We start from the raw sequence: 21,922 nt of genomic DNA on the forward strand, positions 1-21,922 counted from the left end.
AGTGTGCAGGAGCAGCCCCTTCATTATTATGGGCGAGGTACTGCGTGTACCACCCCAGGCTGACACCCTCGTATATATACTTGTAGTAGTTCCTTTGATCTTAGATTAATGGAGTCTCCCTATTAATGAACTTCGTCCTTCCTTGAATAAAAATGACAGTTGTGGAGTTGAAGAGGTTCTAATTATGTGTCGAGTTTCTTCACCTTCAACTTAAAATAACACAACGCAGGAGATATTTTATGAATCTTGGTCTTGTCTTCTTACTTCTCTGTAGAGGTAATTTACATTAGTAATATCTTGTACTGTATTGTTTAAAGGCTTTAGAAGTTTCTTGTATTCCATCTTCGATAATGTTGTAGCGAGTATATTATGTCAGTAATATACTCTGGTGGAGTATACCTACTCCACTTACGAGCTTACCATAGCCCGTGCCACCTCTTGGGTGGCTTAATCTTTATCAATCAATCAATCGAATAATCTTATACAATTAGTTACAGCTCGGCTCCTGTGCCAGGTAAGTCCACTACGGGTTCACCATAGCCCGTGCTACTTGCCTCGCTCCTGTGCCAGGTAAGTCCACTACGGGTTCACCATAGCCCGTGCTACTTGCCTCGCTCCTGTGCCAGGTAAGTCCACTACGGGCTCACCATAGCCCGTGCTACTTGCCTCGCTCCTGTGCCAGGTAAGTCCACTACGGGTTCACCATAGCCCGTGCTACTTGCCTCGCTCCTGTGCCAGGTAAGTCCACTACGGGTTCACCATAGCCCGTGCTACTTGGAACTTTGTGTTCCGTGTTGCTGAATCTAAAACAACAACAACGAATTATCTTCAGTCAAATTTCAATAGTGGTTCAGTAGAGACGCGTGAGCAACCCGTTCTCGCAAACTTAATAAGTCAATATTGACTTATTAAATATGTGCATAGGTGACATACTTAACATAATAGATACCCTTAAAAAGATTCATAGAAAACACCGAGCTTACCTAACCTTGTTAGTATCTTAAGATAAGCATCTTATTGCTTCGTAATTACAATTATTACCTAACCTATACCTATCGCGTGAGAGAGACCTCACGTCTTCAACACTCCCCAACAACACTGTAACACTCCACGTGTCCAGTTCTTCAGCCTCGACACACAGCAGACAGCCAGACTCCGGCCGCATCGAGCTCTTTGACTCTGCTCGCACTCAGAGCGCCGCGCTCTACACACTCACTCCACACCCGAGCTCTCCACCCCCCCCCCCCCCCCCCCGGCCTCACTCAGCTCTGTCCTGCTCCAGGCCTCGTCTCAGCACTTCACTACATTGCTAACAAACCGACTGCTGTAACCAACACTATACTAAAATATAAACAAACACTAAACTGTGTCTAATCAAACAAATACGGACACATAATCATTACGTTACAATGTTTTTATTTTTCATTATTTCTAATGTCATTTGATTTCGAGAAATGATATGCAAAGGATATATACACTGACAGACGTGGCCATCTTGACGGTGTATACACACTGACAGCTTACTTTTGTCCTACACTAGGTTTAGGACTCAAATATACTTGCTGGTTGATGAGCAAACTATTGTGTAGGCTTTAATAAGCCTTCTGTGGTGTATAGGCCTCAAGCACAGCACCAAACCCAACCATTCAGTACAAGTTTTTCTTATGTTTTGTGTTATATATACAAATATTCTCGCGTCTTTCTCTATTCTTCACTTTTATTACAAAGTGCTTATTCAATGCTTGTTCATGTTTCACCATTGAAATTGGTTTTCTCTTGTCTATAGAGAGTGTGTCTCTGTCCAAAGCTGGAGGCCAGACCCTTGGCACCTCAATCAAATTTGTTGTGATAATGGTCCTCTGTGGGGTTGGCAGTTCGAGTCTCGTAGTGCCTTAGTGAATGCAATGTTTATGTCCACGATAGTGTGGTTGACATTATCTATATAAATAAAGATGGAAATGTTCGTTTGTTCAAAATCGCTAATCTCTGAAAGTTCTTCACCGATTCCTTGAAATTTTCACACAACGTTCCCTACGCATCCGAGCGGGTTTTTATATGCATACTATATAGATGTCACGTCTGTGACGGGAAAAAAACATGCGTTTTTTGAAAAACAGCGCCATCTGTTGCACGTTAAGAACAACACACGATATACAAAATATGTTACGATTCCATTTCAATACTTCCGATTGCATTGATAAATTGAATTTTCATAGATTTTGATTCCTTTCATTTTGATTTAATTATTTTGTGTGACGTTGCGTTGGAGTTGCGTGGTGACCACCGGCCAGGTCCGACGTTCCTGAGGTCTCTCCGCTCCTGGCTCGTGTTTACGTTGGAAGTTCCGCCTCCAGGCAGCCTTTCAGGCGTTTCTCGAGCGGTGTGAGGGGCGTGTTTACCCTCTCCCTAATACTGCTGGCTCCGTTAAGGTGGTGAATCTTAGAGTCACTTGACGTCTGTGGCGGTGCATGGTGCCCCCTTCGAATTTCAGGACGACTACTTGACCTCCTGTTTTGAACGATTTGTGACGGTGTTAAGTGTTCGGTGGAACAAGGTCGTTGCCGGGCACTGTGTTGGTATGCTTGACGGCTCCCGCACCCTGACGATGTCGCTGAAGTGTAGTGTACCGTCGTCGATGTCCGTGTTGGGTTACACGCTCCGCTGCCAGTATCGGGGTTAACCGCGCACCTGTTATAGGTGTGGTCACGAGGGTCATCTGGCTGCAGCGTGCGACGTGGGAGCAACTGGTCGGGTGCATGTTCTTCGTGCGGAGGATTTTCCGCCCCTGCTGCGTTTGGACGGTTCTGAGGACGGAGTGGGTGCTGTGCCTGAGGCGCCTGATTGCCTGTCTGCTGCTCCTCCTGTTGAGGCGAGTTCTACGGCCTGTGCGACACGAAACTACGACGTTGGTACAACGTTCGAACAAGTTTTAACAACCAATATAGCAAGTTGTAACAACGTTCTAATACGTCATAAACACGTTAAGCCAAGATGTAACAACTTTATTACAAGTTGTAACAAGCGGAAAATGGAGACAGTTTCGGTTTGTGTTTGCAGGGCGGTGACTGCTGTGGCCCCTGGGGTTGTTGAGCCGGTGTGTGTGGGTGTCGGGCTGCGCTGTGTGTAGTGAAGGATGTCCCGCTCCCGCCTGTGGATGTGATACCGGCTCCCGGGGACGCGGGTTCTGCTGTGCCTGTGTGTGTTGGCGATTGTAGTTCTGCTCTTTCCATTCCTTTGCAGAAGCGTGCGCGTCGGTGCTCTGAGGCTGTTCCCCTGGATGATGTGGACAGTGTGGGTGATGTGGCCTCTGTGGACTCTTTGGAGGGTGCTGGTGTGACCTGTGTGGATGTAAAGGTGGCTGTGCCTGCAGTGGGGCCTGCTGGGAGTGGTGTGGTGCCGCCTGTCTCGAAACGTTCTCGGCGGGTTCGGAGTGTCTCCCCTTTGTGGTGTGCCTTGGAAGGAGGTGGGAGAGTATGGTGCTCTGGCGTCCCCCGCCGTGGATGATGGTGCTGTGACGGGCTCCGAAGTTACTACATGTGCCCCACCTCCTGCGTCACCTGCTGTTGGATCTCCGCAGTGGGGGGTTGCCCCTGATGATCGGGACCTCCTCGTGGCGTTGCGGAAAGATGTGCGCCGGGGGGGCCTCGGCTCCTGTGCCCTGTAGTGGGGTCGGTGCCGGGCCTGCATCCCCTGCGGTTCCCCCTCCTTCATTGCCCCGGTCTGGGGGAAGCCTCGTCCCGACTGCTGGGGTCGTGCCCTGTGGGGTTCCGGTGTTGGGCCCTTATCGGGATGCCCGGGAGGAGTAGGAAATGGGGCGTAGACCGGCTATTTTGTTTTTTTCCACAGCTGGTCTACGTACCCTGGGTTTTACGAACTTTTTTTCCACAGCTGGTCTACGCACCCTGTTTTTTTACGAACTTTTTTTCCACAGCCGGTCTACGCACCCTGGGTTTTACGAACTTTTTTTCCACAGCTGGTCTACGCACCCTGTTTTTTTACGAACTTTTTTCCACAGCCGGTCTACGCACCCTGGGTTTTACGAACTTTTTTTCCACAGCCAGTCTACGCACCCTGGGTTTTACGAACTTTTTTTCCACAGCCGGTCTACGCACCCTGGGTTTTCTCGAATCAACTTGCCTGGGGGATTAAAAACCCCCAGGCAAGTTGATTCGAGAAAACCCAGGGTGCGTAGACCGGCTGTGGAAAAAAACAAAATAGCCGGTCTACGCCCCATTTCCTACTACTCCCGGGTGCTTCCGGTCCCGTGGTGCTCGTCCATTGTCTGGGTGTCGCGGGTGAAGGAGTTTGTGTATAGGGTGCCGGATAAGATGTCTCAGCCGAGGGCACCGTCTGGTGGCCAGGTGTCCCCTGACACGTGGGTGATTTGGAATGCGTACTGCTTGAGCTTTCCGTTACACAAGTTTCCGGAGAAATATTAGTTGACATCTTCTGCACGCCGCTCCGCCGTGCGCGGTTCAGCTGCCGCCGTGAACTCGTCACCCCGCCATGCGGTGCGGCGAGTCTCCCTCTAACGTCCGCCTCTGTTTTCGTCGCCACTCCGCTCTCTACGGTTCGACACATCTAACGCTTTTGACTTTCTTCTCATCCTCAAAGTCGCCGCGTCTCCAAATATCTGTTCTGGTGGAGTCATCGGGAGGGTAATCCCTTCATGCAAACTGCACCTATTCTCAAGAAGAAGAAGAAGAAGAAGAAGAAGACGTTGCGTTGGAATTCAGCTGTGTAGTTTACCATACCATTAATTTCGTGGGAATAGCTTATTTGTTTTTCATTGTTTTTCATTTCGTTTTTTTAACTGTTCTTATTTTCCAGTGCAATTGGTGGTGAAATTGAGCTGTGTCGATTGATCTGTGTTTGAATTGAAATATTTCGTTAGTATTTTTTGTTTTTGTTTTGAAAACAAAAAAATGAATAACATGTTTATTTCACAGCTGCAAATGTACAACAAACAGCTATGAATCCACCGGCTACAACGTTAACTGCTTTCTTCACGTTATGTCAAAATGACGTGTTTGCAGGCGATGAGTCACAATAACGTGGCTGAAGTATGTTGACCAGACCACACACTAGAAATTGAAGGGACGACGACGTTTCGGTCCGTCCTGGACCATTCTCAAGTCGATTGTGATGAGGAGGTAGGGACAAGGCAATAAATAGGCAAGAGAGAGCTGAGGAGGAAAGTCAGGTGTAGGGGATAGTAGTAATGAGAACTGCAGCAGGCCTATTGGCCCATACGAGGCAGCTCCTATTATAACCACCGAAGGAGATAGTAATAGGAAAAAGAAGAGGATAACAAGAGAGCGTAGGAGAAGACAATGAACAGAAAAAGGGGAGAAGAGAGAAAGAAAGAAAGAAATGGAAGGGGGAAAGCTTATGTTAAGTCACGTTTGTTAGAAAGATTAGAGCATTTGAGTATATACTGTGAAAGGGAAGAGTTCACAGCAACAAAGCCAGGACTCAAGTTCATGTTGGGTACATTGTTTATAAGAGCCGATTCTACAAGACGGCGTCTGTGTAGAGTAGAGGCAGGAAAGATTATTTTGGAGGAAGACCAATCAATGGGATGATTAGAATCCCTCACCTGGCAGAAGAGAGCATTGTTAGTGTCTGCAGACTTAACACTTCTCTTGTGTTCTTTAAGTCTGTCATTCAGTGTACGGCCAGTTTCGCCAAAGTATTGGAGAGGACAAGATGAACAGGAAATAGAGTAGACACCAGCAGCAATAGAAGCAGGAGGAGCAGTGTGAACTAGATTGCTACGAAGTGTGTTAGTTTGTCGAAAGGCGAGTTTAATGTCAAGAGGACGAAAGGTATTGGTAAAAGTTTTGAGTTCAGATATGAAGGGAAGGCATAGTACAGTGCTACTAGTGTTGGAAGCAGGTTTAGGATGAAAGAAATTTCGTTTAGCTTGAGAGTGGGCACAGTTGATGAAATGCAAAGGATAACCAAGGCGAGAGAATGATTTGTAGATAAAGGCAATTTCAGAATCAAGAAACTGAGGGTCGCTGATGCGTAGAGCGCGGAGGAAGAGAGAGACGAGGACACTTTTCTTAACAGAAGGAGGATGGTAGGAAAAGAAGTGAATGTACATGCCACTATGCATGGGTTTACGGTAGACAGAGAAAGAGAACCCAGACACAGAGCTGTGAACATGAACATCAAGAAAAGGAAGGAGGGAATTAGATTCCCACTCAACTTTGAAATGGATAGAAGGAGCCAGATTGTTAAGAGAAGCGAGGAAAGGCTGGAAAAGATTAAGGTCATGAGGCCATAAAGCAAAAATGTCATCAACATAGCGAAGCCAGAGAGAGGGACGAGTATCAATAGAAGGAAGAAGAACAGTTTCGAAGTATTCCATGTAGAAATTAGCACGAACAGGGGAGAGAGGGGAACCCATAGCGACGCCGAAAGTTTGAGTGTAATATTTACCGTTGAAAGAGAAAGAGTTAGATTCAACACAGAGTCTAATGAGATCGAGGAAAACGTCAGTTGGAAGTGGGAGAGGAAGGAGGCCCTCTGACGCCTTCTGTCTGAGGAAAGAGAGAACGTCATCGAGCGGAACATTAGTGAACAGAGAGTCGACATCAAGACTAAGCATCTTACAAGAGGGTTGCAGGCGTAGTCTTTCTATGAAGTCCTGAGAGTGACGAAGGTGGGCAGGGGAAAAAGTGCCAAGGTAAGGTGTCAGGGTTTTAGGTAAGGTGACGCGTTGACGCCAGGGTAAGGTGACGTGTTTGCGAAAACACTGCTGTATTCGGAAGTGCCTCCGTATTACACATGGAATGCCAGTAGAAAATCATTTGAACGATGCTAACGAGGAGAGCGAGTCGACGGACAACTTGGCGTATACAAATAAACTATGACAGGCAGACTGTACACTGTGCAACCTAATCAGGATGAATGCTTCTTTCATCGCAAGCTGTTGGTACATGTGCCCGGTCCAACGTCTTCCAGCCATTGAGATTTGTCAACGGTGTTACACATGCCACTTCCCGTAGTGCATGTCAAGCTCGGAATTTATTGGAGAACGACCAACACTGGGATGTATGTATTAATATGCGTCAAATACGTCACATCCAAATCAAATTCGTGCGTTGTTTGCAATCATTTTGACGACCGACTTTCCTTATCTCCAACAGAGTTATGGGAGAAATATAAATCGCACATGGCTGAAGATATTATCCGTCGAATGCGAAGGAAAATTCATATATGAACATTGATTTCACAGCCGAAATCAACAACGAAGCGTTGATAATGATTGAAGATTTGTGCTTAGAAATCGTGAACAAAGTTTTAAGTCAGTTAGAAATGCCATCACCGAATCGATCAGCTGCTGCTTCGTTCGATGTAGAATTGCGTCGTAAACAAAATTACAACACGGGTGATCTGTTGTATTTGCAATCAAATATTCCTAGCTAACGCTTGAACGAAAAGGCATTTACAATCAAATAATTCAAACTGCCAATAACGGGCTTGGAGAAATCTTCTTAGACGCGCCAGGAGGAACTGTAAATCCTTCCTAATTAGATTGATTCTAACAGCATTTCGATTCCAAAATGGCATAACCTTAGCCCTTGCATTGTCTGGAATAGCTGCGACATTGCTACCAGGTGGAAGAACTGCTACTTTGGCTTTGAAATTGCCATATTGAACATGCAATTCATTGAAAGTCCCACGTGCAACATTTCCAAAGCATCCGGCATGGGAAAAGTATTGCAGAAATGTAAACTAATTGTTGGGATGAATGCACAATGGCCTACAAAAAATTGCTCGAGGCTCTTGGTCGATCATTGCAAGATTTGCGTGGAAACATCAGACCATTTGGGAACGCATTAATATTGCTTGCAGGAGATTTCAGGCAAAAATTACCTGTAATTCCTCGATAAAAGTTCGTCAACACTGTTGAGGAAGCAGGTGAAGCGGTTAATTATCCAACAAAATTTTTGAATTCACCTGATCTGCCAGGGATACCACCACACGCACGACAACTGAAAATCTGCGTGCCAATTATCATGTTGCGAAATATCAATTAGCTAAAGCTTTGCAACGCCTCGCACCTTGCAGTAAACAAATAAATCAGTAACGTCGCAGAAGCAACAATATTGACAAGACCTTTCCAAGGTGAAGATGTCCTCATTCCTCGCATTCCTGTGATTCCAACAGATATGCCATTTCAATTTAAGATATTGTAATTTCAAATTCGATTGGGGTTTGCAATCACCATCTTGAGGTTATCTTGAGATGATTTCGGGGCTTTAGTGTCCCCGCGGCCCGGTCCTCGACCAGGCCTCCACCCCCAGTAAGCAGCCCGTGACAGCTGACTAATACCCAGGTACCTATTTTACTGCTAGGTAACAGGGGCATAGGGTGAAAGAAACTCTGCCCATTGTTTCTCGCCGGCGCCTGGGATCGAACCCAGGACCACAGGATCACAAGTCCAGTGTGCTGTCCGCTCGGCCGACCTGCTCCCCATCAACAAAGCTCAGGGCCAATCTTTTGAACTGTGCACTTTATATCTAGACACAGATTGCTTCTCATAGGGACAATTATATGTTGAGTGTTCTAGAGTCGGGAAACCAGACAATCTCACTATATCTCCACAGACAATGGAACAACAAAAAATATTGTATACCCACAAGCATTGTGAATTTAAACATATTAGAAATGTGCGCTTTCTCTTTTCTTTCTTTTGCATTTAACCAGACTGAGGCACAGCAAAGCGTGGCGGGTACTGCTAGTATATATATATATATATATATATATATATATATATATATTGTGACGGTAACGCGTTGGTGTTCGGCTGTTCAAAGCTAGGGGTATGGCCTCGTCACATAGAATAAAAAAAAAAATAGAAAATCTGGAACTTCGTCTGTGGTAAGGTAAGGAGAAGACACACAAAACACAAGTAAATTTTAACAATGCAATTTTAATTACGTTAAAGAAACAAAACATGAATAAAATGGACATACAAATTCGTATAATAAAATCAATCAATCAAAATAATAAGAATAATTAAATGACAAAATGAAAAGTTACGTTAAGACAAGTGAGCAATAACAAGCTGTGCAATATACAATAAAATGAGAGGTGCAGGAATATTGGCTTTAAGCTATCACCTCTCTTAGTACACGTAAGCCACAGCTCAGTCTACCAAGAAGACGTGTTAACCGTATGAAAGCACTGAATATTCTGAAGACTGAGGTCGAGGCGGCCCCAGACATCAAGTAGTATTGTGGGTGGAGTGCAGTTGCAGCTAGACCGGCGGCCAATCAGCGAGGAGCCGGCAACAAGACAGGTAGTTTGGCGGTTTGAGGTGGAGCAGGTGTTCCTGGCTGCATACGTTTTGCTCTCTGGCAAACCTTGGAGATGTTGTTGTCGTTGTTGGACATTTCTTCCATAGTAGTTTTATATATTTGTAGCGACGTATTTTTTGAGGGAAGAGCAGGCTCAATCTCTTGAAGGAGATTATCGTCACAATATATATATATATATATATATATATATATATATATATATATATATATATGTCGTACCTAGTAGCCAGAACGCACTTCTCGGCCTACTATGCAAGGCCCGATTTGCCTAATAGGCCGAGTGATTTTCTTTATTTGCATTAAATTGTTTCCAATTAGTTTATTTAAATTATTATTATTATATTATGTTAAGACCATAATTTATTGACTTAGTTGTGTTAGTTTAAGTTAGGTTAGGTTAGGTAGGGTTGGTTAGGTTCGGTCATATATCTTCGTTAGTTTTAACTCAAATTTAAACAAATTAGCTCGTACATAGTGAAATGAATAGCTTTATCATTTCATAAGAATTTTTTTTAGAAAAATATATAAATTCAGGAAAACTTGGCTTATTAGGCAAATCGGGCCTTGCGTAGTAGGCTGAGAAGTGCGTTCTGGCTACTAGGTACAACATATACATACATATATATATATATATATATATATATATGTCGTACCTAGTAGCCAGAACGCACTTCTCAGCCTACTATGCAAGGCCCGATTTGCCTAATAAGCCAAGTTTTCATGAATTAATTGTTTTTCGACTACCTAACCTACCTAACCTAATCTAACCTAACTTTTTCGACTACCTAACCAAACCTAACCTATAAAGATAGGTTAGGTTAGGTTAGGTAGGGTTGGTTAGGTTCAGTCATATATCTACGTTAATTTTAACTCCAATAAAAAAAAATTGACCTCATACATAATGAAATGGGTAGCTTTATCATTTGATAAGAAAAAAATTAGAGAAAATATATTAATTCAGGAAAACTTGGCTTATTAGGCAAATCCGGCCTTGCATAGTAGGCTGAGAAGTGCGTTCTGGCTACTAGGTACGACATATATATATATAAATACCTAAAATGCAAGGGTTATTTGAGAAGATTTTCATATATTCAAATCGTTACAAAGGAATCTATAGAATTTACATTAGTAATGAGGCTGTCCGGAATATTCTTTGGTGTGTGAGAGTTTGTGGAGCCGGTCTGATGTCAACCATCAATACTGACGTGTTCAGTATTAATTACCACTATTGTTTCTGAATCTTTGTTCAACTACGTACGTCAGGTGACAAGAGCAGCCTAACATACCCCCTCAAGCCAGATACAGTACACCCACTCAAGCCAGATACAGTACACCCACTCAAGCCAGATACAGTACACCCACTCAAGCCAGATACAGTACACCCACTCAAGCCAGTACAATACACCCACTCAAGCCAGATACAGTACACCCACTCAAGCCAGATACAGTACACCCACTCAAGCTAGATACAGTACACCCACTCAAGCTAGATACAGTACACCCACTCAAGCTAGATACAGTACACCCACTCAAGCCAGATACAGTACACCCACTCAAGCCAGATACAGTACACCCACTCAAGCCAGATACAGTACACCCACTCAAGCTAGATACAGTACACCCACTCAAGCCAAATACAGTACACCCACTCAAGCCAGATACACCCATTCTGTATTGCAAATATAATACTTGGGTTAATTTTGACATGCCTTAAATATCCCTGGTATAGTCAGGTGTGTACATATGTGTAGCGCCCCTTAACCGGCCATCTCGTGTGGACTGAGGCATTCCTGCTACGAACAGTCCAATTTTCAGGAAAAATAATTTATTTTGTTTTATACGAGAAATGTGACTGCATACAAATTAGACATTCAAAGAAGTATTAAAATGTATGAAAAGGTTGTAGAATATAGCGGGTAATAATTAGAAGCCATGGACACTAATGAAAGGTGAGTAAACAAACTAGGAAAGAGCAGTGAACGAGCGTTGGGATGTCAACCAAGAAGAATGAGGCTGTTTATCTTGAATTGGCGGAGCGCATGTGCGCGGATCCACCTGCTGCCTGACGTTGACTGAGCCGTACTGTGGAGGCGTTGACTTCCTCACAACACCTCTCCTCCGCTGGCAAGTAGTGCGCGCTCTTTTCCATTGTATAGCGTGTTCTCTTCCATTGTATAGCGTGTTCTCTTCCATTGTATAGCGTGTTCTCTTCCATTGTATAGCGTGTTCTCTTCCATTGTATAGCGTGTTCTCTTCCATTGTATAGCGTGTTCTCTTCCATTGTATAGCGTGTTCTCTTCCATTGTATAGCGTGTTCTCTTCCATTGTATAACGTGTTCTCTTCCATTGTATAACGTGTTCTCTTCCATTGTATAGCGTGTTCTCTTCCATTGTATAGCGTGCTCTCTTCCACTGTATAGCGTGTTCTCTAGGTCTAATACAAGATATCTAGGCCTAACATAGTACATAAGTGTACTATATATACTAGTATATGAACATAGTACATATACTAGGCCAAGGAATAATTAAGTTTGTTTTAGCTTTATTTATTTTAAAAGAATAAAAAATTAAGATAGGTTGGACTAATTGAGATCAAATGCATGAAATGAACTGAAACAGGTGAAAAAATGGCAACAATTACAAGTTGAATGGAACAGCAGAAATTGCAACAGAACAGCAGAAGTAATTTTAACTAAATAAACAGATGGACTACAATTGTCTAAAAGTTTATATATGGCAGATATCACTATTTATACAAGTTGGTCGATAAACTATATTGTTTGAAAATATCAAGACATGGGTTGACATTTAGGGGTAAGGTAGGTTACATGAAGTTAATTACGTAGTACTTAGTTTTTCTCTTAAACTGGTTAGGAGAGGTACAATCTTCGACATGATTGGGAACGTCATTCCACATTCTGGGTCCCTTGATTTGCAGAGCATTTCTAGTTTGGTTAAGGCGCATTCTTGGAATATCAAATAGGTATTTGTTTCTGGTGTGGTGCTCATGGGTTCTATTATAACCTCCTATAGGAAGCGTTTGAGGTCAGGATTGACATTACAGTTCAGAGTTTTAAATATATAGAGTACACATGAGAGGAAGTGCAGTGAGTTAATATCTAACATATTTCGAGATTTGAGTAAGGGTACCGAGTGATGTCTGGGGCCAGAGTTAGATATTGTTCTAATGGCAACTTTGCGTTGAGAAATTAGAAGACGTAAATGATTTTGGGTAGTAGAACCTCAAGCACAAATACTATAATTGAGATAAGGATAGATGAGAGAGTAATAGAGTGTCACCAGGGCAGGGCGGGGTACATAATATCTGATCTTAGAAAGAATGACAACAGTTTTAAAAGATTTTTTTGCTATATTTTAGATTGTGTCCCTGGAAATTCAGCTTGTTATCGATGAGAACACCAAGGAATTTACCATCTACTTTGTAACTAATTTGGGTATTGTGTATTCTTAGATTAATTTGATCTGAGGATTTCTGATTAATTCTTTACTTGATTATAATACTATGCTTGACTGTAATACTTTGCTTGACTGTAATACTTTGCTTGACTGTAATACTCTGCATGACTAATACTCTGCTTGACTGTAATAGGTGAAATCTTTGTCCAAAGGGTTAGTGATGATTGTAAGGAAAAGCTACTCGTCAGCCCCCTTTTCGGTACAGAGATGACGTATGTGTCGGAGTGCTAGCTGGAGGAGGAGAACATCTACACAGGTTTACTGAATGGTCAGAGAGTGTGCACATCAACCTGTCCTGTACCCTGGTGAGACAGGCAGGCTTTCTATCTCGACAGTGTACTATGTTTGGACAGGGAGAGAAGGCTACAAACCAAAGTCCTTTACTAAAAAATCGAACCAATACACACATGTCTCTTTCCTTGTTGCAACCTTCGACCTTAAAGTTATCTAATTTAGGAATAAATTTATTTTTTCATTATGTAGTAAAGTTACTGTCAATTATTGTCCTGTGTATTATATATATTTTCCCTTAATTCTTTGTCTTAGATCTTCAATTCCTTTGGATATTACCTGTGATCTGATGAGCATTTTTATGAGTAAATATTTCCTCTTGTAATTCATGAATGCAGAAGGAATTTCCTTCACTCGGTAAGTATTAAAAGATCAAAGTCTCTACACACTCGGTATTAGTTGACTGGTCTCCTCCCGAGTCAATTAGCTTAATTATCTAAGTTCCAGAAGGAGTCGTGGCGGCATTATTTGCTTATGGGTAACCTGACCTCCCATCTGGGCTGTAAGAATTGTCAAGATATCGTTAACATCTTGGTCATTTCTCCCCACCTTTCCCTGATAACTGCACGAGCTTTTTCTGTTGCAAGGGCGGACTCTTCCAGTTGTTTGGGGTTATATCACAGCAATTATTACAGCCTAAAGGGTTACAAGCCAGATACAGTACACCCACTGTATATATATAGCAATAGTTGCTATAAAGTTATAGCAACCATTGCAGCGAGTTATTTATGTTCAGTGCTTTATTGCAGACGTGTTACAATGGCAGCTGCAGTGTTTGATTTAGTTGATGTTATTAATTTTGTCCAATTACTTGATTAATGGTTATTAATGGATTTATAAAAAATGTAATATATGCATTGTTAACAATAAACCGTACCGTACGTAATAATTAAAAATATATATTTATTATGATTTATAACTTTGTTATTATTAATTTAATATCAAGGCAAAGCAACTGTTTTTCACTCCAAAATGTATTGAGCAATTATAGCACAAAGATAACTGCAGAATCCTTGAAGAGTGACACTCTTCTGACACAGGAGCTGTTGGTCGGGTCTCTGGTTCAACCAATCTGCCAGAGTCGTTGTTGATGAAGTTATGTCTGGTTAGGTTGAGTTAGGCTACAAATATTGTTGCCCAAAACGCTGTACGCATTCGTGGCTTTAGGCGTTGTATGTACTAACTCTTTCTAGAAATACAACATTATGTTTGTAACTCATCTTGTATGTATGTACTTTTACCTGAATAAACATTTGATTTGATTTGGCTAGGTTAGGTTATATTGAGTTTGGTTAGGTTTCGTTAGGAGTGTTTGGAATAAGATGGAATAGGTTTGGTTAGGTTCAGATATGTGAAACACCTTGTGGAGTTGAAAAATGTTCAAACCCTCTAAAGGTACATTAGTACTCTTAATATTATAAATAAATTATTTCTCACTAAATCAATGTAATATTGCGTGTTAATAACTTGATATAACAATTTTTTTGTTAATAACTTGAGTCCATTTTGTTATACAAAAATATGTTATATCATCTGAAGTGAGCACTACACAATGGCCTCAAATTCCACACGAGACACAGACCCCCAAGATCTCCGTAATGTCTATGAAACATGAACGGAATCTTGAGTTATCAAATAGGTCCCTTAAAAGTGTCATTAGACGAGAACTCCTGGATGAATTTGAAGAAAGTAGAACAATGCAAACTGGAACTAGCAGGTCCTTTGTTTATCACAATGAAATGTGTGAAGTAAAACATGTGTATGGGGCAAGTAACAACATTAACAGACTAACAGACATTGTCACAGCTCGTATAAGACTTGGCTACAAGTATCTCTGGCAGTTCGGCTTGTATAGGGATCTAGATGAAGTAAAGTGTAAAGTGTGTGGACAAAAACAGGAACACACACTCGAACACTATAACACTATATTGTAGTAAAATTAAGCCATTTAGAGATAAATCTAAGCTCACGCTGTATGATATGGCAACCTATCTTATTACCAAGGATAAAATACTGGAAATCCTTGCACTGTATCCATATTTCGCTTCCAGTAGATAAACGACATATATGAGATTAAGAAACAAGTAGTGTATTGTGAAGACTAATAATAAACAGAAGCTCCTCTATGACTGTAATATCTCCATTGCTCAAACAATTATGTATTAGCGATAAGACCTACCATTAATGTATAATGATTTACTGTAAATATATAGCTCCTGAAATAGAACATTCTCTGTAACTAGCTGACATTGTAATTATAAGGTGTGAAGGATAGATGAAATTGTTTAATCTCCGTTGAGGTCTGATAAAGACCTTTTGTGCCCTCTGTAATGCTTTTTTGCGCTACCGCTCACAGGATAAGTATGGGGTGCACAATAAACTAGCCGCCTCTGGCGGCAACAATAAAAAAAAATAGAAAATCTATGACACAGCACGGACCACAAGCAGTATACAAATCTGATGAGAAAGAAAGAGAGAGAAACATATACCGAGACATTTTGGGGTATAGGAGCGCCTAGGCTATAATGGAACAACAGTGGCTACTTACTATAGCTGGCGGCGGCCTTCATCCAGACGGGTGACCATGCCTCCGTGACGCCAACTTCACACATCCACGCAAAAACCACAAACTTGTACTCACTGACTTTAGTGTTCAAAAGAGCTACACAAATTGCCCTGCACTTGCACACTTAACAGTGCAACTACCGGTACTTTCCAAGGTACCCGAAGCTACGAACCTTTTTTTACCATCGCTAAGAAATACACAGATTTTTGACAACTATTTCATGCTGAAATCACGACACAGTCGAGAGTTTTCGACGCGCGGATGAACTGTTGATTACAACGTCACTGACACGGAGCCACGGGTCAGACAGGCAGGCACGCACCAGTCACGACCACGAGAGAGGCGGGCCAGAGACAGTCACGTACACAAGGGAGGCAGACAGTCATGACTTGCGTCCACTAGTCACGGACGCGAGAGTGGGAGGCCACCGGCAGTCACGGACACCAGAAAGACAGGTCACCGGACGACACGGAGGGTGAGAGTAGGTGCGTGACCACGAGAGCACAGAGAGGCGCCAGCAGCCACCACACACCCGCGCCCTGCCTCGCCTGCCACAGCACTGTGTGTCGGTGCCAACCTGCCCGCCTCCCACCCTTCTCCCACACCAGCCCTCCCACCCTCCCACACCTGTCCTGCCACCCTCCCACACCTGCCCTGCCACCCTCCCACACCTGCCCTGCCACCCTCCCACACCTGCCCTGCCACCCTCCCACACCTGCCCTGCATCCCTCCCACACCTGCCCTGCCACCCTCCCACACCTGCCCTGCATCCCTCCCACACCTGCCCTGCCACCCACAACACTAACACTGCCTGCACCACAACACTAACACTGTGGTGTTAGTTCACGACTAACGACTAAATAACAAACTGTTCACGACTTTTGTTAGGCCAAAGCTAGAATATGCAGCGGTTGTGTGATGCCCATATCTTAAGAAGCACATCAACAAACTGGAAAAGGTGCAAAGACATGCCACTAAGTGGCTCCCAGAACTGAAGGGCAAGAGCTACGAGGAGAGGTTAGAGGCATTAAATATGCCAAAACTAGAAGACAGAAGAAAAAGAGGTGATATGATCACTACATACAAAATAGTAACAGGAATTGATAAAATCGATAGGGAAGATTTCCTGAGACCTGGAACTTTAAGAACAAGAGGTCATAGATTTAAAGTAGCTAAACACAGATGCCGAAGAAATATAAGAAAATTCACTTTCGCAAACAGAGTGGTAGACGGTTGGAACAAGTTAGGTGAGAAGGTGGTGGAGGCCAAGACCGTCAGTAGTTTCAAAGCGTTATATGACAAAGCGTGCTGGGAAGACGGGACACCAGAGCGGCTGTAACTACACTTAGGTAATTACTGCCTGCACCACAACACTAACACTGCATTGGATATAAGAAAGTGAGCTTCAAGGTAATGTACTCAAACATTGATGGGATTACCAATAAAGCAAGTGAACTGGCAGAAAGGGTGCAAGAAGAAAACCCTGATGTAATAGGACTAACAGAAACAAAATTGTCAGGAGTCATAACAGATGCTGTGTTTCCAAAGGACTACTATATTGTAAGGAAAGAGAGGGAAGGGAGAGGAGGTGGAGGAGTGGCCCTGCTGATAAGGAAGGACTGGAGTTTTGATGAGATGGAAATTCCGGACTGTGACGGGTTCAGAGATTACATAACAGGAACTATATCAATGGGTAGATCTAGACCTGTGGCAGTCATTTACAACCCTCCCCTAAATGACAGAAGACCTAGACAGGAGTTTGATAGGAACAACATGGCAACCAATAATATAATAGAGAGCAGCTTCAGTTACCTGCAGGAATGGCTCCAGACTCTTAATCATGATCGATTTTAACCATGGAAAGATAGACTGAGAGAATGGGGACCCACATGGTGGTGCAGATATGTGGAGAGCTAAACTCTTGGAAGTGGCAACAAGGAACTTTCTGACCCAGCATGTCAAGGAACCCACAAGAGTGAGAGGCAATGATGAACCAGCTAGACTCGACTTGATATTCACCCTGAAGGAGTCAGAAATAAGGGAAGTCAAAGTTGAAGCCCCCATAGGAATGAGTGACCACAGTGTACTGATTTTTGAGTACTTGGTGGAGGTAGGGATAACCTATCCAAGGATGGAATCGGAGGGAAAAAGACTAAATTGTGTAAGGAATCGTTCAGGACCCTGTATACCACTTATGTCAGACCAATCTTGGAATATGCAGCGCCAGCCTGGAGTCCATACCTAGTTAAACACAAGACAAAGTTAGAGAAGATCCAGCGGTATGCCATCAGGCTCGTCCCGGAACTGAGAGGAATGAGCTACGAGGAAAGGCTAAAAGAGCTGAACCTCACGTCCCTGGAAAACAGAAGAGTAAGGGGAGACATGATAACCACCTACAAAATTCTCAGGGGAATTGACAGGGTGGACAAAGACAAGCTCTTCAGCACGGGAGGGACACGAACAAGGGGACACAGGTGGAAACTTAGTACCCAGATGAGCCACAGAGACGTTAGAAAGAATTTTTTCAGTGTCAGAGTAGTTAATAAATGGAATGCACTAGGAAGTGATGTGGTGGAGGCTGACTCCATACACAGTTTCAAATGTAGATATGATAGAGCCCAGTAGGCTCATGAATCTGTACACCAGTTGATTGACAGTTGAGAGGCGGGACCAAAGAGACAAAGCTCAACCCCCGCAAGCACAATTAGGTGAGTACCACAACACTAACACTGCCTGCACCACAACACTAACACTGCCTGCACCACCACACTAACACTGCCTGCACCACAACACTAACACTGCCTGCACCACAACACTAACACTGCCTGCACCACAACACTAACACTGCCTGCACCACCACACTAACACTGCCTGCACCACCACACTAACACTGCCTGCACCACAACACTAACACTGCCTGCACCACAACACTAACACTGCCTGCACCACAACACTAACACTGCCTGCACCACAACACTAACACTGCCTGCACCACAACACTAACACTGCCTGCACCACAACACTAACACTGCCTGCACCACAACACTAACACTGCCTGCACCACAACACTAACATTGCCTGCACCACAACACTAACACTGCCTGCACCACAACACGTCTCTTCTTCTTGCTAGTAGATGCAGTGTGCATGACGGGCGTATCCTCTCGATGACTGCACCAGGACAGATGTTAGGAGACACGCGAATGTGGAGAATGAAAAGGGTAAAAAGTCGCGAGGAGCCGTAGACAGAGGAGCGGCGACGAAAACAGAGGTGGACTGGAGAGGGAGACAAGCCGCACCGGAGGGCGGCACGTTGTGTCCATGACGTCGACTAATATTTACCAGGGAACTCCCGCATTTTAAAGTGCAAACAGTACACTTCCCACAGCAGTATGCGGGCAGAAGACGCCTGGCCACCAGGCGGCAGCATCCTATCCGGGACCCCATAGAAATTCCTTCACCTGCGGCACCCAGATAGTGGAAGAGCACCACAGGATCGGAAGCACCCAGGCATCCCGAGAAAAGTCCAACACCCGACTCTCACGGGTCGCGACCTCGGCAGTCTGGACTAGGTTCCCCTCCCCCCCAAGTCCGGAACAACGAAGGAGGGAGATCCGCATGGGACGCAGGCGCGGCATTGTCCTCGCCACTGGGCACTGGAGTCGAGGCCCCTCGCAGCACATCTTTCTTCAGCACCACGACAAGGTCCCAATCATCGGGGCATCCCGCCACCCCAGGGATCCAACAGCAGGAGTCGCAGGGGGCCACATAAAGCAACTCGGAGCCCCTCACAGCCTCGCCACCGACGACGGGGGACGCTGGAGCACCATACTCCCCCACCTCCTTCCAAAACCCACCATAGAGGGGAGACACACTCCGAGCCCGCCATGATCGCTTCGAGACAGGCTGCACCACACCAGTCCTACCAGGCCCCTCCGCAGCTTGAGACAACAGTTGAAGGACAGTTGGCAGCCTTGCAAGCACAGGTAGCAGAAATGGCCGAAATTATAAAGACGCTACGTCGGGCTCCTTCGCAAGAGATACACCAGCCTCCACACTCCTGTGTCACAGCCGTGGCCCGCGCTGGTAAAGGTACCTGCGGTGGTGGTGACGGCGGCAGAGATGAGAGCGACAACGGAGGCGGTGGCGGCGACGTCGTCAGTCAACTCAGTGATGACAGCGACAACGGAGGCGGTGGTGGTGACGGCGGCAGAGATGAGAGCGACAACGGAGGCGGTGGCGGCGACGTCGTCAGTCAACTCAGTGATGACAGCGACAACGGAGGCGGTGGTGGTGACGGCGGCAGAGATGAGAGCGACAACGGAGGCGGTGGCGGCGACGTCGTCAGTCAACTCAGTGATGACAGCAGTGTTAGTGACATAAGAACATTAACTGAAAAAGGAAGTCGAAACGTACCAGGATATTTCAACATGATTAACGAACTTAACGAACGTGTTCGAGTTCAGTACCCGAGTGAAAATGATAATAATCTGCGTGACAGTGCTTATGCCATGATCCTTACAGAGAATATTCACTCGTGGATCATTCCGAGTTGTTCAGTGATCAAGAGACTGATGACATCACCAGGTGTTACTAACGACACCAAACGCCAGGTTGGTGCGGCTCTTTACGTTGTACAGTCACTTATTGACACATTGTGGAAGTGGGACCTACCTTGAGGTGGTTACCTTGAGGTGCTTCCGTCCCCGCGGGGCTTCCGTCCCGGGGCTTAGCGTCCCCGCGGCCCGGTCGTCGACCAGGCCTCCGAGGACAACAATGGGACAAGGACAACAATGGGACCACCAGTCCCAGGGAGGAACAACACCAAGACGATGGCTGCTGCTGACACAAGGACCATTAGGTTTCTCAGTTGGAACATTCGTAGCATCAACAAAAGACTGAATGATCTAATTGCAAATGTTACCAGTAACAACATAGATATACAGGAGCCCTACACGTCCAACATGATAAACAAAACTCCACCAAAGATCAGAGGGTATGCATCATATACTAACAGTAACGTCACAGGCCTATTAACTTACGTCAGAAGTGATTTACCGCACATTCTTGTGAGCACGTCACACAATGTACACACACAGTACCATCACTTTCATGTACAAACTACAGCAGGCCACTTCTCATTCCTCAACGTATATGCCAGAAGCCAGAAACTCAATGTAACATTGCTCCCAGATCTAGACAATCATGGGACAATATACATGGGATATTTTAATGCTAGACATATTACGCTGGGAGACAGTACTAACAACGATAATGGATGCAAATTTAATCAAATATGTTTGTGACAACAGATTAACTGTGTATACTTCGGATACCCAAACTCATTTATTGGGAGGCAGACTTGATTATGTAATGGGTAGAAACCTTGTGCAGGATAATATGGAATGTTCTTTGGTAAATCACTTGGTTAGTGATCACTATGCAGTTTTTGCTTCCTATGAGGTACAGTGTGATGTACCTAATAGACATCAGAGACGGAAAATGGATATTCCATATGGTTTGCATAACCACGTTATTATTTGTATGTCAAAATGGTATCAAGATTACACAATAACGAATGTACAAGCCTTCTCCAGAGATCTCGTTGATGCGATTACTACCTACTACGACACCCCCTTGTGTTGGGGAACAAGTTTTTTATTTTTTTTATTTTTTTTATTTTTACATGCAAGCATGCGTATAATGTACAATAAAAACAGAACAAATATAACAAAGAACAAAAGTACAAAGCACACACACGTACAATGACAAAGGAACAAATCAAGAGAAGACCAGCCAGAAGGGCTGACCACAAAACAAAAATGCATATACAAACATAACACAAATATAAACACAGCGCAATACAAACATAAGGGAAACAGAGGCGAGAAACATACAAAACAAGTCCGCTAACACCTCACACACATAACAAAGAGCACACGCCAACAGCCTGAAGGGCACACAATATGACAAGCAAGCGCACACGACATCCACAACCGAACACACAAACGCACAGGAACCGCACACCCCCCCCCCCCCACTAGCCATACAAAAAAACCCACAATACAAACCGGAGCACGCAGGAACCGGGAAACAATACCCACCCCACCCACTCACACACACACCCCACAACCAGGCAACACAAAATACATAGAAATCACTTGCGAGGAACCTCGTGAGAAATGTACTTCTCCGGGAAAAGATCATGAGGATATTTCGCCTTGTCTTTCCCGGACTAGATCTTCAAGGTCGG

General features: G+C 44.2%; 1 protein-coding gene across 5 annotated transcripts in view; it reads right to left on the reverse strand.

The window, feature by feature from the left end:
* Positions 1–16,224, reverse strand: part of LOC123754481 (TWiK family of potassium channels protein 7) — a 386,952-nt gene extending 370,728 nt beyond the window's left edge. For 2 of the 5 annotated variants that reach the window (XM_045736928.2, XM_045736926.2), the window contains exon 1: positions 15,842–16,224. The gene's annotated coding sequence lies outside the window, so the exon portion shown is untranslated. Of the gene's footprint in view, positions 1–15,651 lie in introns of all 5 variants that reach the window. The other 3 variants (XM_045736927.2, XM_069326280.1, XM_069326282.1) reach the window with 3 other exon arrangements.
* Between the last annotated feature and the right edge of the window lie 5,698 nt (positions 16,225–21,922).

The sequence above is a fragment of the Procambarus clarkii genome, chromosome 18 (assembly GCF_040958095.1).
Source record: "Procambarus clarkii isolate CNS0578487 chromosome 18, FALCON_Pclarkii_2.0, whole genome shotgun sequence".
NCBI classification, from domain to species: domain Eukaryota; kingdom Metazoa; phylum Arthropoda; class Malacostraca; order Decapoda; family Cambaridae; genus Procambarus; species Procambarus clarkii.